Below are 22071 nucleotides of genomic sequence, written 5' to 3' on the forward strand. Positions count from 1 at the left end.
TAGGACGTATGTTGTTAATTTTCAGATCATTATAGTTAGAAATGGAAAGAAAGAAATTTACACATTCATATTGTGGATTATGTATATTTTAAGTCATATGACTTAAAAACAAATATAAAAAGCTCAATGAGATGTTACAGCTGCGAAGCTCTAACATTCTAGAGAATCTAGACACTTGTACCAAATAAGTTACTATTTCATTGACAACTACCTACATTTTGTTATATTATGGGATATAATATTTGTGACACTGTATGGTTATTTTCAGAAATAACCATCCACACCAACGCCTATCTGATGTGCATTTGGTGTTTTAGTGACGGATTAACAAATATCTAAATTCATTATATTTCCTTCCACTAGATCCGTTGTGTGCTAGAAAAGAGTTGCGGTTGGTTGCTGCTCAACGCATTGCATCCTGCGCAGGCAGACAAGGGGTTAAACGTCTCCCTTTATAAGCCTTGCAGTTTACAGGGACAGAATAGTGCAACTCCATTTCTGTCGAGAAAGAATAAAGCTCTCTTAAAATGGCTGCTGCGCACCGGTGTCTTCCCACATCCAGGACTCCTCACACACAGCCAGTCTTTTTAACAGTAAAATATCATTCTCACAACACAAAAACAACAGGGAAACAAACAGATTCTGTGTATTTGATGACACAGCTAATTTTATTTTTTGTGTGTTGTTGGCTCTTATGTCACCCCATACAGTTCATAGCCAAATATAAACCGTCGAACAGCTGTGTAGAGACGGGACAGCTGTACCCTAGAGTATATGGGTAGAGTTTACTGGTCACTTTGTCAGTAATCGAGGCGTCTTTCTTTGTAGACAGGTGTTTTCCCCCTGACACTGTCACAGATTAAATACACGAGGCACTTAATGCTGAGACAGGGAAAGGGATATAATGACACAGGTTTAGATAGATTTGTATATTATGTATAATACAGATTCCTTTGTTCGCAATTTTATTTCGTGTGTATATATATATATATATAAAATTAAGAAACGAGCCATAGGCGGTGACATTACTTTTTCGTTTCCATTCAAACCATAATTTCCACTGTAACACGAATAGGAACAACAAAGACACTGGCTGGTAATCTAATGCACACAGCGAGTCGGTAAGAGGTTGTTTAGCTTTGTGTCCTCGAGCACTTGCAGTTGCGGTTTACTCGGCTAAAATATGAAATAGCTGCGGTATATAAGTATTTTACGCCGCGGTTTCTCTGGTTAACAGTAAAGTTACAAGGCTGCTTGTCTAAACAGGTTTACCCTTTGAAAAATGTTCGCGCCTTGCCAGCGAAGGGTTAAACCTGCAGCCAGTGGGGGGTGCACGCGCGCGTCCTTCTCTGCCTGCCACATGGGAGCGCGAGCCCGGATGAACTTGCAAAGTTCTCTGTGTCTCTAGCTGACTCTTTCCATGTGCGCCGTGGGCGGCTTTTTTATTGGATGCGGGGAAAGCAGGAGGGGGCGAGAGGGAGGCGGGGGAGTGATTGATTGCTCGGATTTGGGGTTTTGTTAAACAAAAAAAGGGAGGAATAAAGTGAGCCGGAGGGATGTCTGGGAAAAGGAAACACAAGCAGATCGCTGTATGACTGGAAAGTGGGGTGGCTAATGCGCATGCGTTATACTCCTCCTTGTGGGTTTTTTCTACTTTCCTCTAAAATGACAAGGGCCGCTTTGTTAGAGACGTGCAGGCTTAGCCTAGGTTCCTTCATCTTTAACTGTTTTGTTACCTTGGGGGCCTGTTTGAAACGCATCGCAGTACATTGATAGTACCACCCAAACCCCCAGCTCTTTGTGAATATTCTGTATGCAAACATCAAGCTATATTGTGTGCTTCTGGCGTGCGGCTGCCACCCCCATTCGTCTCAAGAACTCTCACACACAACAGACTGGGTAATTCAGGAAAGCTTCAACTCACAACGCAGTCTGTCCAAGCTTTTAATTTTCTGCAGCTTGAAAATAAATGTATAAACTCTTGAGAAGATGCTTTATTGTCTAAGGCTCCTATTTACATTCTATTTATATTCCACAAAGGCATTGCCATGGTGCCCTAATTTAACAGCTAAGGGTTAAAAGACATATGTTAATAGACTTGCTCTTTGGGATGGCTCAGTGACTGGTAAAATTGGCAGAAGTCCACACAAAGCTCTCATGGGCTGGATCTGTTGAGGAAGTGCAAGCAACAGTCTTGCAATAACTATTATTCAGTGCCCTCTAGAAGGCTACACAAGTAAATTAGATTTTTGTATTAGTTTAACAAACTTGCTGAGGTTGACATCTTAAAAATAAAATGTTATATATAGTACAACAATGAATCAGATCTTATAAAGTTAAAGTATTAACACATTTTGCAGCTGAAATGAACTTAAAGTAAAAGCAACGAAAACTGAAGGTCATTTTCTTTGCATTGTATGCACATTATAAATTAAATGTACATACAATGCAAATATATCTATATTACATAAAAATATACTATGTGTGTGTGTATGTATATATATAAAACTATAAAGGATTTGCATTCTTCACCTTCAAAATCCAATTGCCAGAGTGCCAGGAACAATTAATAGTTTGTTTATATTTATATATATATATATATATATATATATATATATATATATATATATATATATATATATATATATATATATATATATATATATATATATATATATATATATATATATATATATAAAAAGGATTTTATTGTGTTTTTATGTGAGCACCCAGGCAAATGTGCATTGGAGCAGTGAGTGCAAGATATATTTAGGACAGCACTTCTTGGGATATACAGTATATTTCATATACAAATCATTATGCCTATCTTAAGCCTATCACAAGATTTCAAAAATCGACAGGATCAGAGATTAAAAGACATTGACAAAACTTTTGCATCCTTTTGTAACACTAACTCATCCTTGGGTACTGAAATAGAAGATTGGGAAGAAGGGCTTAAACTCTTGAGGAACTTAATAAGGAAACATATCAGGTCCTTCTGGAATAAGAGCTCATACGACAAGTATCTGGCTAAACACATCATACCAAGAGGCCTAAGAGTCAGATTATTCCCTACATTTGCCTTTCATATAGATTCATACAAGGATAGGTGGGAGCAGGCACTTATAAACTGCTCTGAAATTCTAGTGGCTATACTGTCGGATTATGAAACCGAAGTAATGGCAGAACTAGATGTTGAAATAACTGAATTTAACACTAAGTTACAAAAATTTGAACATCTTGACAAATTTAAAGAAGCCTATAAAGATTTAAGACAGGAGTTAGATAGTAAAGAAAAAGAAACTATCCAAACTAAATGTGCCAAAATGACTCGAGACCTCAAAGACTTTGAAAAAGGTAGAATTTTTAATTGGGATGACAGATATATTGAAGTTACAATTTTACATATATATAGTGTCAGGAACAATTAATAGTTATTGCTATATAAAATACCAGCCGATAGGCACTCACACGTCTTCTTTATCAGAAATCCATTTTAACTTTAAATTGTACTATATATATAATAGTAACAACAAACTTGCACTCGCTGGTCTTTTTTAACACACTCTTTTACTGTGAAAAGTAGTAAAAAAATATCCCCTTCCTCAGACCAGGGTTAAATATCCAAGGGGATATTTTCCCCCGAAACGTTACTACTTTTCACATTAAAAGAGTGTGTTTAAAAAAGACCAGCGAGTGCAAGTTTTTTGTTACTATTATTCATTCTGTACTAGCACCCTGGCAGTTGTGCTTTTAAGTGAGAGCGCTCTCCTGTGATCTTTTATATATATATATATATATATATATATATATATATATATATATATATATATATATATAGTCACCTGGAGAGCACTCTCACTTCTCAGGTAACTCTGCCAGGGTGCATGCAGGGGTTGAATAATATTGGTGAACAAAGGCATCACTCACTGGTCTTTTTTAAAATGTGCAGTTTATTTTGTGATGTTTCGGGGACCATATCCCCTTCCTCAGACGGGTCTGAGGAAGGGGATACGGTCCCCGAAACGTCACAAAATAAACTGCACATTTTAAAAAAGAACAGTGAGTGCTGCCTTTGTTCACCAATATATATATATATATATATATAATATTTACATTATATATATATAAATACATACAAACAGATATTTTTTTTTCTTATTAATGGGTTAAATTCAGGTGTTAGAGCTTGCATTAGTTTAGAATAATTATAAATAGAATGGATATAAATAGAATACAAAGAATATTTAAAATGTAATACGTGATAACAAAGAAACATATTTTGACAACAGATGAGGCCCATTTAGTCTTTTTTTTATTAGTGTGTGTATCATGTAGAATGATGAACAGAAACATATGTTATGTGTTTTGTGCTCTTAAAGCTTTCTGAGTCTAAACAGTATTAAATGACTACTTGTGTGTCCCTCAAGTGCACTAGGTAATTTTAACCCTTAAACGGGACAATAGGATTAGAGAGAGAGTGCAGGGGTTTTATGAGGTAAAACAGAGGCAGGGCTGAATTTGCTATAAGACATTGTAGACAACTGCCTAGACATGCTCCTTTCTTGGATGCGTCTGTAGGATATGATATTGTTATAATACAGTCTTCCTGAGAAAGTGTTTGATATAAAGTAACAAAAAAGGTGTTTGATATAGTCCTGTTATGTTTCTGACTGCATTATTAAAGGGACAGTCTAGTCAAAATTAAACTTCCATGACTCAGATAGGGCATGCAATTTTAAACCACTTATCAATTTACTTTTATCATCAAATTTGCTTTGTTCCCTTGGTGGTATTTTTGAAAAGCTAAAGCTAGGTAGGCTCAAACTGATTTCAAAACCGTTTAAAACCGCCTCTTAGCTCAGAGCATTTTGAAAGTTTTTCACAGTTAGACAGTACTAGTTCATGTTTGTCATATAGATAACAAAGTCCAGAAAGGGAACAGCACATGGGAGTGAAGGATGTGCACGGTAGACCTAGGGCGCTGCCAAGCCCTAATACACATGTACAAAGATAAGCAGGGTCTCCAGCACTTTTTCAAACTGACTTTATTTGAACACAAAAAGCGACGTTTTGGTGTCACAGCACCTTATTCATGCTTGGTGGTCGACCAAGCATGAATAAGGTGCTGTGACACCGAAACGTCGCTTTTTGTGTTCAAATAAAGTCAGTTTGAAAAAGTGCTGGAGACCCTGCTTATCTTTGTCATATAGATAACATTGTGCTCCCTCCCGTGGAGTTATTTAGGAGTCTACACTGATTAGCTACACTGCATGTCTGTCAAAGGCGCTTAGATAAGGGGGCAGTCTGCACAGGCTTAGATACAAAGTAATCACAGAGGTAAAACATATATTAATATAACAGTGTTGGTTATGCAAAACCGGAGAATGGGTAATAAAGGGATTATCTATCTTTTTAAACAATACTCATTCTGGTGTAGACTGTCCCTTTAATATTGTATTTTTTAAGAGAGAGAGAGATAATAATGAAAATACATGGTTATGTTTATCTTATGTTTGGATTGTAGATAGAAAAATAGACAGGACAAGACAAAATAGATTATACGTTAAAAGCAAGAGCATAAAAGGATCCCTGACATGTAAACATGGATAAACTATTCATATTATGTGAAAATGGAATAGATGCAAAAAATATGTCTTTATATATAACCACACGTTCTTTAATTCACTTTAATACAGTCCAATATCCACCTTAGAACGTAAAACAGATAAGTAAACAGGTGTATATGTGGTAGAAATAATCCACCACTGATGAGAGAGTGTTGCCTCTGTCTATTATCTGACTCTATTGATACAGTATGTCTACCTATTGATACAGCATGTCTACCTATTGATACAGCATGTCTACCTATTGATACAGTATGTCTACCTATTGATACAGCATGTCTACCTATTGATACAGCATGTCTACCTATTGATACAGCGTGTCTACCTATTGATACAGCGTGTCTACCTATTGATACAGCATGTCTACCTATTGATACAGCATGTCTACCTATTGATACAGTATGTCTACCTATTGATACAGCATGTCTACCTATTGATACAGCATGTCTACCTATTGATACAGTATGTCTACCTATTGATATAGCATGCCTACCTATTGATACAGCATGCCTACCTATTGATATAGCATGTCTACCTATTGATACAGCATGTCTACCTATTGATATAGCATGTCAACCAATTGATATAGCATGTCTACCTAATGATACAGCGTGTCTACCTATTGATACAGCGTGTCTACCTATTGATACAGCGTGTCTACCTAATGATACAGCATGTCTACCTATTGATATAGCATGTCTGCCTATTGATACAGCATGTCTACCTATTGATACAGCATGTCTACCTATTGATACAGCATGTCTACCTATTGATACAGCATGTCTACCTATTGATACAGTGTGTCTACCTATTGATACAGCGTGTCTACCTATTGATACAGCATGTCTACCTATTGATACAGTGTGTCTACCTATTGATACAGTGTGTTTCCCTATTGATACAGCATGTCTACCTATTGATACAGCGTGTCTACCTATTGATACAGCATGTCTACCTATTGATACAGTATGTCTACCTATTGATACAGCATGTCTACCTATTGATACAGCGTGTCTACCTATTGATACAGCATGTCTACCTATTGATATAGCATGCCTACCTATTGATACAGCATGTCTACCTATTGATACAGCATGTCTACCTATTGATACAGCGTGTCTACCTATTGATACAGCATGTCTACCTATTGATACAGCATGTCTACCTATTGATACAGCATGTCTACCTATTGATACAGCGTATCTACCTATTGATACAGCATGTCTACCTATTGATATAGCATGTCAACCAATTGATATAGCATGTCTACCTATTGATACAGCATGTCTACCTATTGATATAGCATGTCAACCAATTGATATAGCATGTCTACCTATTGATACAGCATGTCTACCTAATGATACAGCATGTCTACCTATTGATATAGCATGTCTGCCTATTGATACAGCATGTCTACCTATTGATATAGCATGTCTACCTATTAATACAGCGTGTCTACCTATTGATACATCATGTCTACCTATTGATACAGCATGTCTACCTATGGATACAGTGTGTCTACCTATTAATACAGCGTGTCTACCTATTGATACATCATGTCTACCTATTGATATAGCATGTCTACCTGTTGATACAGCATGTCTACCTGTTGATACAGCATGTCTACCTATTGATACAGCATGTCTACCTATTGATACAGCGTGTCTACCTATTGATACAGCATGTCTACCTATTGATACAGCATGTCTACCTATTGATACAGCGTGTCTTCCTATTGATACAGTGTGTCTACCTATTGATACAGCATGTCTACCTATTGATACAGCTGCATGTCTACCTATTGATACAGCGTGTCTACCTATTGATACAGCGTGTCTACCTATTGATACAGCTGCATGTCTACCTATTGATACAGCGTGTCTACCTATTGATACATTGTGTCTACCTGTTGATACAGCGTGTCTACCTATTGATACAGCATGTCTACCTAATGATACAGCGTGTCTACCTATTTATACAGCATGTCTACCTATTGATACAGCATGTCTACCTATTGATACAGCGTGTCTACCTAATGATACAGCGTGTCTACCTATTTATACAGCATGTCTACCTATTGATACAGCATGTCTACCTATTGATACATCGTGTCTACCTATTGATACATCGTGTCTACCTATTGATACAGCGTGTCTACCTGTTGATACAGCATGTCTACCTATTGATACAGCGTGTCTACCTGTTGATACAGCGTGTCTACCTATTGATACAGCGTGTCTACCTATGGATACAGCGTGTCTACCTATTGATACAGCATGTCTACCTATTGATACAGCATGTCTACCTATGGATACAACGTGTCTACATATTGATATAGCATGTCAACCAATTGATACAGCATGTCTACCTATTGATACATCATGTCTACCTATTGATACATCGTGTCTACCTATTGATACAGCGTGTCTACCTGTTGATACAGCATGTCTACCTATTGATACAGCGTGTCTACCTGTTGATACAGCGTGTCTACCTATTGATACAGCGTGTCTACCTATTGATACAGCGTGTCTACCTGTTGATACAGCGTGTCTACCTGTTGATACAGCGTGTCTACCTATTGATACAGCGTGTCTACCTATTGATACAGCGTGTCTACCTATGGATACAGCGTGTCTACCTATGGATACAGCGTGTCTACCTATTGATACAGCATGTCTACCTATTGATACAGCATGTCTACCTATTGATACAGCATGTCTACCTATTGATACAGCATGTCTACCTATTGATACAGCATGTCTACCTATTGATACAGCGTGTCTACCTATTGATACAGCATGTCTACCTATTGATACAGCGTGTCTATCTATTGATACAGCGTGTCTACCTATTGATACAGCGTGTCTACCTATTGATACAACGTGTCTACCTATTGATACAGCATGTCTACCTATTGATACAGCATGTCTACCTATTGATACAGCATGTCTACCTATTGATACAGCGTGTCTACCTATTGATATAGCGTGTCTACCTATTGATACAACGTGTCTACCTATTGATACAGCGTGTCTACCTATTGATACAACGTGTCTACTTTGCAGGGACGGCCTTACTTTTAAAAACATATTCAGTTGCTAGTAGTCCCATAAATGTTTTTATGTTAACTTTTAATTGGGACTCCAATAAGGGTGTTATAGGTAAATTACTTTTTTACATTTTAAATAGCTAATTGAAGTATAATAAACCATTCTACTGATTTTTATATAGCAGTTTATTTATTTTGATTTAATTGTACTTGTAAAGGTAAGAATCAAAAGGCTCTCTGTATTTTCCTCTTCCATTAATAAACATATTGATACAGCATGTCTACCTATTGATACAGTATGTCTACCTATTGATACAGCATGTCTACCTATTGATACAGCGTGTCTACCTATTGATACAGCATGTCTACCTATTGATATAGCATGCCTACCTATTGATACAGCATGTCTACCTATTGATACAGCATGTCTACCTATTGATACAGCGTGTCTACCTATTGATACAGCATGTCTACCTATTGATACAGCATGTCTACCTATTGATACAGCATGTCTACCTATTGATACAGCGTATCTACCTATTGATACAGCATGTCTACCTATTGATATAGCATGTCAACCAATTGATATAGCATGTCTACCTATTGATACAGCATGTCTACCTATTGATATAGCATGTCAACCAATTGATATAGCATGTCTACCTATTGATACAGCATGTCTACCTAATGATACAGCATGTCTACCTATTGATATAGCATGTCTGCCTATTGATACAGCATGTCTACCTATTGATATAGCATGTCTACCTATTAATACAGCGTGTCTACCTATTGATACATCATGTCTACCTATTGATACAGCATGTCTACCTATGGATACAGTGTGTCTACCTATTAATACAGCGTGTCTACCTATTGATACATCATGTCTACCTATTGATATAGCATGTCTACCTGTTGATACAGCATGTCTACCTGTTGATACAGCATGTCTACCTATTGATACAGCGTGTCTACCTATTGATACAGCATGTCTACCTATTGATACAGCGTGTCTACCTATTGATACAGCATGTCTACCTATTGATACAGCATGTCTACCTATTGATACAGCGTGTCTTCCTATTGATACAGTGTGTCTACCTATTGATACAGCATGTCTACCTATTGATACAGCTGCATGTCTACCTATTGATACAGCGTGTCTACCTATTGATACAGCGTGTCTACCTATTGATACAGCTGCATGTCTACCTATTGATACAGCGTGTCTACCTATTGATACATTGTGTCTACCTGTTGATACAGCGTGTCTACCTATTGATACAGCATGTCTACCTAATGATACAGCGTGTCTACCTATTTATACAGCATGTCTACCTATTGATACAGCATGTCTACCTATTGATACAGCGTGTCTACCTAATGATACAGCGTGTCTACCTATTTATACAGCATGTCTACCTATTGATACAGCATGTCTACCTATTGATACATCATGTCTACCTATTGATACATTGTGTCTACCTATTGATACAGCGTGTCTACCTGTTGATACAGCATGTCTACCTATTGATACAGCGTGTCTACCTGTTGATACAGCGTGTCTACCTATTGATACAGCGTGTCTACCTATGGATACAGCGTGTCTACCTATTGATACAGCATGTCTACCTATTGATACAGCATGTCTACCTATGGATACAACGTGTCTACATATTGATATAGCATGTCAACCAATTGATACAGCATGTCTACCTATTGATACATCATGTCTACCTATTGATACATCGTGTCTACCTATTGATACAGCGTGTCTACCTGTTGATACAGCATGTCTACCTATTGATACAGCGTGTCTACCTGTTGATACAGCGTGTCTACCTATTGATACAGCGTGTCTACCCATTGATACAGCGTGTCTACCTGTTGATACAGCGTGTCTACCTGTTGATACAGCGTGTCTACCTATTGATACAGCGTGTCTACCTGTTGATACAGCGTGTCTACCTATTGATACAGCGTGTCTACCTATGGATACAGCGTGTCTACCTATGGATACAGCGTGTCTACCTATTGATACAGCATGTCTACCTATTGATACAGCATGTCTACCTATTGATACAGCATGTCTACCTATTGATACAGCATGTCTACCTATTGATACAGCGTGTCTACCTATTGATACAGCGTGTCTACCTATTGATACAGCGTGTCTATCTATTGATACAGCGTGTCTACCTATTGATACAGCGTGTCTACCTATTGATACAGCATGTCTACCTATTGATACAGCATGTCTACCTATTGATACAGCATGTCTACCTATTGATACAGCATGTCTACCTATTGATACAGCGTGTCTACCTATTGATACAGCGTGTCTACCTATTGATATAGCGTGTCTACCTATTGATACAACGTGTCTACCTATTGATACAGCGTGTCTACCTATTGATACAACGTGTCTACTTTGCAGGGACGGCCTTACTTTTAAAAACATATTCAGTTGCTAGTAGTCCCATAAATGTTTTTATGTTAACTTTTAATTGGGACTCCAATAAGGGTGTTATAGGTAAATTACTTTTTTACATTTTAAATAGCTAATTGAAGTATAATAAACCATTCTACTGATTTTTATATAGCAGTTTATTTATTTTGATTTAATTGTACTTGTAAAGGTAAGAATCAAAAGGCTCTCTGTATTTTCCTCTTCCATTAATAAACATATTAGCATATTTGTGTGAAAAAAACAAGAAAATAAATGAGCTCATCAAATGTTAGAATTGTAAAAATTAATTTTATATTGAAGAAAATACATTTTACGTTTAAATGAATTAAAGGGACAGTTTACTCAAAAAATTTCTCCCTTTTAATTTGTTTCCAATAATCCACTTTACCTGCTGGAGTGTATTAAATTGTTTACAAGTAGCTCCTTTACCCTTATATTGGAATTTGAAATTGTTGATTTAGCATGTGGTATCCCCACCTATTCTGAAAGTTTGTGGCCGCGCGTACCAGCTATAGATAAGCTTTGTAAACACAGCCAGCAGAAGAAATTACACTCCCAGTCGGATATAGCAGAGATAAGGTAATACAATGTTGATTTTCCATTGTTCTCTCAAAGTACTGGTGATTATTTTAAGGAAAGATATAAGATAAAGAATCAGGTATATGCGCACAATGTGATACAGTAATGAGATCTGATTATACCTACAAGCTCAACCCATGTTATTAGGTTGTGGCTTCAAAACACAAAATCAGAGCTTTAATATACACAAATAAGCCTTAAAAAGCTCATTTTCATACATTTTTTACTCTGCAGTTGGTAAAAAAAGCAATTGTAAACACATTAAGGGAAAAACTATTTTACAGTATACTGTCCCTTTAACTACTTTGAAAATACATGTAAACCATTTTATGTTCAGAACAGTACAGATCATATTAAAATGATAGGCAGCTGAAAATGAATTATTATTAAACACTACCTTCTTTAACCGGAATGCATGTTTTACTCTATCGAATAGTACAAAAACTGTATAGAACAATTTAATCTACAGCTTGAATAGATGAGAGCTTTAAAGCTTAATAATATTTAGTTAATAATAAACATATAGTTTTGCAACAGCCTCCTGTGGCTGAATTTATTAGACCAACCATGTTCATATTTTAGTTGTCACTCACGTTTTGTTAGTTTAAAAAATGTGGCCTTTTTTTAGTAGGACTTTTTAAAAAAAATCTGAAGACAGTAGGTTAAATTATTTTTTTCCTTCAAGCAAATAAAAACAAATATATGTATGAATGAACTGTAAAATGAATTGACTTGTGAGATGCAGGGATTTAATCCAGAACTATATCATGAAGAGCAAACCAAAACCTCATTAGTTGATGCCAATGCATAAGTGTATTGGATTTATGTTTTTTTTTTTACCTCTAACAATTAGCTGTTATAGCTTCTGAATTAAATATCAATTAGAGAAGAAAAGTTATCATCATAATTTAAAATAACCTTTTCTCTTGTCACAGCCACGTAGAAAATTGTAGAATGGTAATTAATAATTAATAGATATATACAGAAAAGATTTATCATTTATTTTTCCAGTTTTTGCTGTAAAATACTTATTGCAGTACTTAATTGCTGCAATACTATATATGCGCGAGATAAACACGTAGTTGAAGTACCACTCAGAAATTGCAGAGAACTGTAACTGCTGAGCCAACCATCAGCAACAGTTCATGTGACTGACGCTACTGATTGGCTTACTGACTGTATCCACTTGAGACCAGCAGTGCTCTGTGGTACCAGAGCAATATTATTAAAGGGACAGTCTGCTCCAGATTTTTTATTGTTTAAAAAGATAGATAATCCTTTTATTACCCATTCCCCGGTTTTGCATAACCAACACATTTATATTAATACACTTTTTACCTCTGCCCCCTTATCTCAGTTCTTTTAACAGAGTTGTATTTTAGCTAATCAGTGCTGACTCATAAATAACTTTACAGGAGTGAGCACAATATTATCTATTTGGAACACATGAACTAGCAGTGTCTAACTGTGAAAAACTGTCAAAATGTACTGAGATAAGAGGCAGTTCAACGGCTTCAAAATTAGCACATGAGTCTACCTAGGTTTAGCTTTTAACAAAGAATTCCAAGCGAATAAAACTAATTTGATAATAATAGTAAATTGGAAAGTTGTTTAAAATTGCATGCTGTATACGAATCATGATAGTTTAATTTTGACTAGACAGTCCCTTTAACACAGCATTGCAGGGTTGCTAGTGTTAAAAAGCATTTCATTTTTGCTCTATGATAACAGTAGTGCATGATTAAATACACCTGAGTCCTGGGACTCTACTGCTCAATGGTTGACGGTGACAACGCCTACAGGAATAGTTTTCTATTTAGCACAGAAACATCCATTAAACAAAACTCTGAAATACATTTTGAAACATTTTCTTTTTTAAAGAAAAGACACATTTTGGGTAGCATTTCTCTTTAATGTAAATGTTGTAACATATGTAATGTACCCTCATAAATGTAATACATTCACACTTGTTTAGTGCTGCTAATTATGTTGAGGATATATAAATAACAGATAATAATAATAATTATTGGTTTTTAGAGCACACAGTAACATAATCATAACAGTGATTTAAGCCCCTGATAGCCCCTTAAAGCATGTGAAGCAGTGAATTAACAACTCCTTTACCTCCCCCTAGGTCTGGTAATTGGCACACATTAGTACATGGTCTCTTGCTATGGCAATATGTAGGAAATTATAGGGGGGGGTAGAAGGAATGAGGTGAGGCAGAAGTAATAAGTAGCTGTGACCCCCACAACTTGCCCTACATGCCAATATATTAGCACTAAAGGCCATTTTTCTGGGCCCCAGAGCCACATTCTCTGTTTATTTTTAATTTATTTATTTTTGCACCATAGTTCCCTCGATTTGCAAAGCCTTGGCCAAGCTTTTATAATATTAATTTATTAGCTGATTTTAACATAATATATTCGGTTTGTCTGATAAATGCCCCTACATCTACATATAACCTAGCTCTCTGTGGCAAAAAATAAACGTAAAAAATAAAAAGAACAAGCCTCCCTTCCAAATATAATGGAAAACTATTATCAGTGTGAAATCAGGCTTATAATGGAACATTCATGTCAAAACAAAACTATGGCTACAACTAGCATTTTGAGGTTGAATCGCATATTTGATAATATATGTGCAATAAGTAAAACATGCTCTTGAAATTAAGAAAGTCATTTAGTTATCACTTTGCACAGAAATTTTAATCAGGATTTTCTAAATTTATTTTGTAAACAAAAAGTTTTACTGTAAACATATGAATTAATGTTACAGAATTCTGCACAATGTTAAAGGGACAGTCAAGTCCAAAATAAACTTTCATGATTCAAATAGAGCATGTAATTTCAAACAATTTTCCAATTTACTTTTATCACCAATTTTTCTTTGTTCTCTTGGTATTCTTAGTTGAAACCTAAACCTAAGAGGTTCATATGCTAATTTCTTAGCCCTTGAAGGCCGCCTCTTAGGTGAATGCATTTTGACAGTTGTTCACCACTAGAGGTTGTTAGTTCATGTGTCTCATATAGATAAGATTGAGCTCACGCACATTAAATTACCTAGGAGTGAGCACTGATTGGCTAAAATGCAAGTCTGTAAAAAGAACTGAAATAAGGGGGCAGTTTGCAGAGGCTTAGATACAAGATAATTACATAGGTAAAATGTGTATTATTATAACAGTGTTGATTATGCAAAACTGGGGAATGGGTAATAAAGGGATTATCTATGTTTTGCTGGTGTTGACTGTCCCTTTAAGAATTATGTAAAATTAGGTTAGCCATACCTGTGAAAATAGAAAGGAAATTAAAGATTTAACCCCCTAAAAATGTACTTACCTTACCTGTATTGCTATCCTCTTCTGCTCTGCTGTTTCTGTTAAACAGTGTCACAGGTTCACTGTCTAATCACAGCGTGCCAATTACACAGTTGAACTAAATGTAGTGCGCTCCCATCCTAGGTAAATCTGTCGGCTGGATAGTGCATGATTATGTAACATTAATTCTTACATTTACTGTCACTTTAGTTAGTTTGTGTTTCAACAGAGTCACATATTTACCAGAAATGGGGTTAAGAGATTGGGGCCGATTTATGAAAGTGCGGATAGACATGATCCGTTGTACCCATCATGTCCGCTGCACATTGATAAATGCTGACAGCATACTCTGTCGGCATTTATCATTGCACAAGCAGTTTATTGCACAATGTGACCGGGTGATTGCTGTCCGCTGCCTCAGAGGTCTTAGGACCACTGCTTCTTAACGTCTGTTTCCAGTGAGCCTGAAGGCTCGTGCAGACACAGCTGCATCAATCTCCATTCGGAGCTTGATGGATCGGCCCCATTGTATAAAAATCCTTTAATATCAATTAATCCAATTTGTTCCTCTTCCACATAGGTAGATATTTGTGACATTTATTTTTTAATTTCTTGAAATTCCCTCAGTAAGACATAGATAAAAAGCAAAAATCTATTCCAGCTGTTCTGTAAATACAATCATAAGTCATATAGGGCCAGATTACAAGTGGCGCGCTATTTAGCTCTTTTGCTAATGTGCAAACACCGCTGGAAGTAAACTTTTAAAGCACACGAGTTAGCGCATGTGTTACAAGTTGAAAGTAAATTGTTTGCACGCAAGCCAAACCCGATGCGCGCTAATTCCAGGACTACAGATAGCCCAACCACGCTACATTCTTCTTCCCATAGACTTTAAGGGAGCGCTCTTTCAAAAACAACCTAACACTTATTGCTCATGTGCTAACCCAACACTCAGTTGGACCTTACAGTGTTAAACCCAAAGGTAGTTATGTATATTTTACATTCCAATGTTCTTCACATAGAAGAAAATGTATAAAGATAATATATAGGAATATGAGGCGTGCTAAATTTGTTTGTGCTTGAGTGCTTACTTTTAAGTTGCAATATGGCTGCAAGATAGCTCAGTCACAAATTGCTTATCGCGACTTGTGCTAAGAATAGCGCGCCACCAGTAATCTGGCCCATGTTATTTTGGTTAAAATAGAATTCAACAAAATCTACTGTGTTTTGCAAAGGGTTTATGTTTCCATTAGTTTTTAAAAAAATTCTCACAAATTTGACAAACGCACAATTTAAAATATGGAGAGAAAAAAAAAAATCTAGGTTTTTTGGTACTAAGCTGTGAGAGTGCAGCATTTTCTTGGATATATGTTTGTGTATTTTCTTGCTTTGTAATAGAAACAAAATTTGATTTAGGAGAAGACCTGTATTGTAAATCTTTTTTATCAGATGTCTGTTACACGCTGCACTGTTGCATTCACCCTGAGATTTTGATCTGTGTGTGTTTTGAATTTCATCCAGACTCTGTTTATTAAAAAAAAAAAGAAAACATAAGTCTGATGCTTTAAAACAAATAGGAAATAGTTCCACCATTTTTTTCTCTGACAAAAGGGGTATTTTCCAGTCATTATTAATAAGTGGTTTGTTCAAAATACACAGTTGAAAGGGACCTTCAGATTGTTTTTAATTTTTTTCTGTTGGTAAGTTCATTCTTAACAGAATTTAGTAGACAGGCAGTAAATTCTGACTACATGCTCATAATTATAGGCTACTGATTCTCAACTAGTATCCAATTCCCCCTGCTAGGGTTGTCATACAAAAAAGAGCATAATCTCTTAAGATTTTAGTGACACAATTTGTTTAATGTTACTTGCATATATTTCTCCTTATTTTAATTTGATATATATAATTGTAATACATTTGAATAAATCTTATGGTATTTAAGGCATATAGAAATAAATTAAATGTAGCCTCCAACCAGCAAGCACTACCCAGGATGCTGAACCAAAAATGGGCCGACTCCTAATCTTACAGTCCTGGTTTTTCAAATAAAGATACCAAGAAAATTAATAAAAAATGATAATAGGAGTAAATGACAAAGTTGCTTAAAATTGCATGCTCTATCTGAATCATGAAAGATAAAATTTGGGTTTCATATCCCTTTAAGGGTTTCATATACATGTAACCAGTATGGAGACTCCATGCCAAAACAAATTAGGAACCAGTATCATAGGTACATTAAAATAGGTGGTGCTTTTGTCTTGTCTCTGAAAGGAATGTGCTAACAAAATGCTGAATCAATTTAAAGTGAATGCAGCATATTTGTAAAAAGCTGACAAAAAATATCACCTGAACATCTCTATGTAAAAAATAAAGATATTTTACCTCAACATTTCCAATTGTAAAGGGACTTTAAGCTTCCAATTAAGATTATAGTCTTGGGACTTGCTAGGGAGAGTGCCCCTTGCATGTGCAGGCACAGTCATTTCCCTCCTCATTTTAAGGAAGTTTACTACGGTATCTTGCAAGAATATGGTGAAATTCCATGAGATCACAGTAAAGCAAAGTGTGACTTTAGTACTGATGATGTTGTTTTTGTTTGTTTTTTACCATGTAGAAGATAGATGAAGAATAACTGCATACGAGGCACTTATTTTAGAGAGGTGAAGAAATTTTGTGATAAAATATCTTACGGCTAGATTACGAGTTTTGCGGTATGAGGGGTGCGGTACTAACTTGCACGTTATTGTCACCGCTCACTTACCTACAGCGCTGGTATTACAGGTTTTCAGAAACCCGGCGTTATTAGGCAAGAAGTGAGCGTAGAGCAAAATTGAGCTCCATACCGCACTCCAATACCAGCGCTGCTTAAGGCTCCGTAACGCAGCCCCATTGATTCCTATGGGGAAACTAAATTTATGTTTAAACCTAACACCCTAACATGAACCTTGAGTCTAAACACCCCTAATTTTACACGTATTAACCCCTAATCTGCCGCCCCTGACATCGCCGACACCTACATTATACTTATTAACCCCTAATCTGCCGCTCCGGACATTGCCGGCCACTATAATAAACATATTAACCCCTAAACTGCTACACTCCCACATCACAAACACTAGTTAAAGGGACAGTCTACACCAGAATTTTTATTGTTTAAAAAAATAGATAATCCCTTTATTATTAATTCCCTAGTTTTGCATAACCAACACAGTTATATAAATATACTTTTTACCTCTGTGATTACCTTGTATCCAAGCTGCTGCAAACTGCCCCCTTATTTCAGTTCTTTTGACAGACATCCATTTTAGCCAATCAGAGCTGACTCACTGGAACTCCACGTCCGTGAGCACAGTGTTATCTATATGACACACGTGAGCTAACACCCTCTAGTGGTGAAAAACCGTCAAAATGCCCTGAGAGAAGAGGCGGTCTTCAAGGGCTTAGAAATTAGCATATGAACCTCCTAGGTTTAGCTTTCAACTAAGAATACCAAGAGAACAAAGCAAAATTGGTGATAAAAGTAAATTGTAAAATTGTTTAAAATTACATTCTCTATTTGAATCATGAAAGTTTATTTTGGACTAGACTGTCCCTTTAAATATTATTAACCGCTAATCTGCTGACCCTAACATTACTGTTATTAACCCCTAATCTGCCGCCCCCAACGTCGCCGCCACTATACTAAAGACTAAAACTATACTAAATAAACCCCTAAACCTAAGTCTAACCCTAACACCCCCTAACTTAAATATAATTAAAAGAAATCTAAATAAAACATACTATTAATAACTAAGTAATTCCTATTTAAAACTAAATACTTACCTATAAAATAAACCCTAAACTAGCTACACTATAACTAATAGTTACATTGTAGCTAGCTTAGGGTTTATTTTTATTTTACAGGCAAGTTTGTATTTATTTTAACTAGGTAGACTAATTAGTAAATAGTTATTAACTATTTACTAACTACCTAGCTAAAATAAATACAAATGTATCTGCAAAATAAAACCTAACCTGAGTTACAGTAACACCTAACCTTACACTACAATTAAATAAATTACCTAAATTAAATACAATTACCTAAATTACAAAAAAAAAAAAACACTAAATTACACAACATAAAAAAAGAAATGATCAGATATTTAAACTAATTACACCTAATCTAATAGCCCTATCAAAATAACCTCCCCCCCCAAAAAAAAATAAAAAAAACCTTAGCCTACAATAAACTACCAATAGACCTTAAAAAAGGCCTTTTGCCTGTAAATAAAATACAAACACCCCCAACAGTAAAACCCACCACCCACACAACCAAACCCCCCAAATAAAAACCTAACTAAAAAAACCTAAGCTCCCCATTGCCCTGAAAAGGGCATTTGGATGGGCATTGCCCTTAAAAGGGCATTTAGTTTTTTTTCAATTGCCCAAAGCCTAATCTAAAACTGAAACCCACCCAATAAACCCTTAAAAAAACACTAACCCCTGAAGATTCACTTACAGTTTTGAAGAGCCGACATCCATCCTCAACGAAGCCGGGTGTAGTCCTCAGCGAAGTGGCAAGAAGTCCTCAACGAAGCCGGGAGAAGTCTTCATCCAAGCCGGCAGAAGTGGTCCTCCAGACGGGCAGAAATCTTCATCCAGATGGCATCTTCTATCTTCATCCATCCAGCACGGGTCCATCTTCAAGACATCCGGCGCGGAGCATCCTCTTCTTCGGACGACTAAAGATGAATGAAGGTTCCTTTAAATTATGTCATCCAAGATGGCGTCCCTTAATTTAGGTAATTTATTTAATTGTAGTGTAAGGTTTGGTGTTAGTGTAACTCAGGTTAGGTTTTATTTTACAGGTAAATTTGTATTTATTTTAGCTAGGTAGTTTGTAAATAGTTAATAAATATTTAGTAACTATTCTACCTAGTTAAAATAAATATAAACTTAGCTGTAAAATAAAAATAAACCCTAAGCTAGATACAATGTAACTATTAGTGTTATTGTAGCTAACTTAGGGTTTATTTTATAGGTAAGTATTTAGTTTTAAATAGGAATTATTTAGTTATTAATAGTAGGTTTTATTTAGATTTCTTTTAATTATATTTAAGTTAGGGGGTGTTAGGGTTAGACTTAGGTTTAGGTGTTAATAACTCTAGTATAATGGTGGTGACGTTAGGAGCTGCAGATTAGGGGTTAATAACTGTAATGTAGGTTGCGGCGATGTTAGGGGCGGCAGATTAGGGGTTAATAATATTTAACTAGTGTTTAACTAGTGTTTGTGATGCGGAAGTGTGGCGGTTTAGGGGTTAATATGTTTATTATAGTGGTGGCGATGTCCGGAGCAGCAGATTAGGGGTTAATAATTTTATTATAGTGTTTGCGATGCGGGAGGGCCTCGGTTTAGGGGTTAATAGGTAGTTTATGGGTGTTAGTGTACTTTTTAGAACTACGGCTTTGTAGTGTAAAATTCATAACTACTGACTTTAGATTGCGTTACAAATCTTGCGGGATAGGCTGTACCACTCACTTTTTGGCCTCCCAGAAAAAGCTTGTAATATCGGCGCAATGTAAGTCCCATTGAAAAAAGACTTTACGCAAATTGCGTAAGTTAATTTGCGTTAAAGCCAAAAACGTTTGCGGTACAGCTGTACCTACGAGACTCATAATAGCAGCGGTAGTGAAAAAGCACCGTTATAACCCATAACGCTGCTTTTTTACTCATAACGTAAAACTCGTGATCTAGCCATTAGTTTTTTACATAGAGATGTTTAAATTATATTTTCTAGTAATTTTTTAACAGGTTTACTACATCACTTTCAAGTGATTTAGTAGATGAGTAATGTAATCTGACTAATGTTCCTTTAATTTTTACATTGTGTTAGTTCTTTATTTTAGGAAAATACAGATCTGTTTTTCTTTCATGTAATTAGCAAGAGTCCATGAGCTAGTGACGTATGGGATATACATTCCTACCAGGAGGGGCAAAGTTTCCCAAACCTCAAAATGCCTATAAATACACCCCTCACCACACCCACAATTCAGTTTTACAAACTTTGCCTCCGATGGAGGTGGTGAAGTAAGTTTGTGCTAGATTCTACGTTGATATGCGCTCCGCAGCAAGTTGGAGCCCGGTTTTCCTCTCAGCGTGCAGTGAATGTCAGAGGGATGTGAGGAGAGTATTGCCTATTTGAATGCAGTGATCTCCTTCTACGGGGTCTATTTCATAGGTTCTCTGTTATCGGTCGTAGAGATTCATCTCTTACCTCCCTTTTCAGATCGACGATATACTCTCATATATACCATTACCTCTACTGATTCTCGTTTCAGTACTGGTTTGGCTTTCTACAAACATGTAGATGAGTGTCCTGGGGTAAGTAAATCTTATTTTCTGTGACACTCTAAGCTATGGTTGGGCACTTTGTTTATAAAGTTCTAAATATATGTATTCAAACATTTATTTGCCTTGACTCAGAATGTTCAACTTTCCTTATTTTTCAGACAGTCAGTTTCATATTTGGGATTATGCATTTGAATTATTCATTTTTTCTTACCTTCAAAAATTTGACTCTTTTTTCCCTGTGGGCTGTTAGGCTCGCGGGGGCTGAAAATGCTTCATTTTATTGCGTCATTCTTGGCGCGGACTTTTTTGGCGCAAAAATTCTTTTCCGTTTCCGGCGTCATACGTGTCGCCGGAAGTTGCGTCATTTTTTGACGTTATTTTGCGCCAAAAATGTCGGCGTTCCGGATGTGGCGTCATTTTGGCTATGTCTGTTATTTCTCCTTCTAGTAAACGTAAAAAATCTTTTAAAACTTCTCTCCCTACAGATGAATTTTTAAATGAACATCATCATTCTGATTCTGATGACTCTTCTGGTTCAGAGGATTCTGTTTCAGAGATTGATGCTGATAAATCCTCATATTTATTTAAAATGGAATTTATTCGTTCTTTACTTAAAGAAGTATTAATTGCTTTAGAAATAGAGGATTCTGGTCCTCTTGATACTAATTCTAAACGTTTAGATAAGGTATT

This window comes from Bombina bombina, chromosome 5 (assembly GCF_027579735.1).
Source record: "Bombina bombina isolate aBomBom1 chromosome 5, aBomBom1.pri, whole genome shotgun sequence".
Taxonomy (NCBI): Eukaryota; Metazoa; Chordata; class Amphibia; order Anura; family Bombinatoridae; genus Bombina; species Bombina bombina.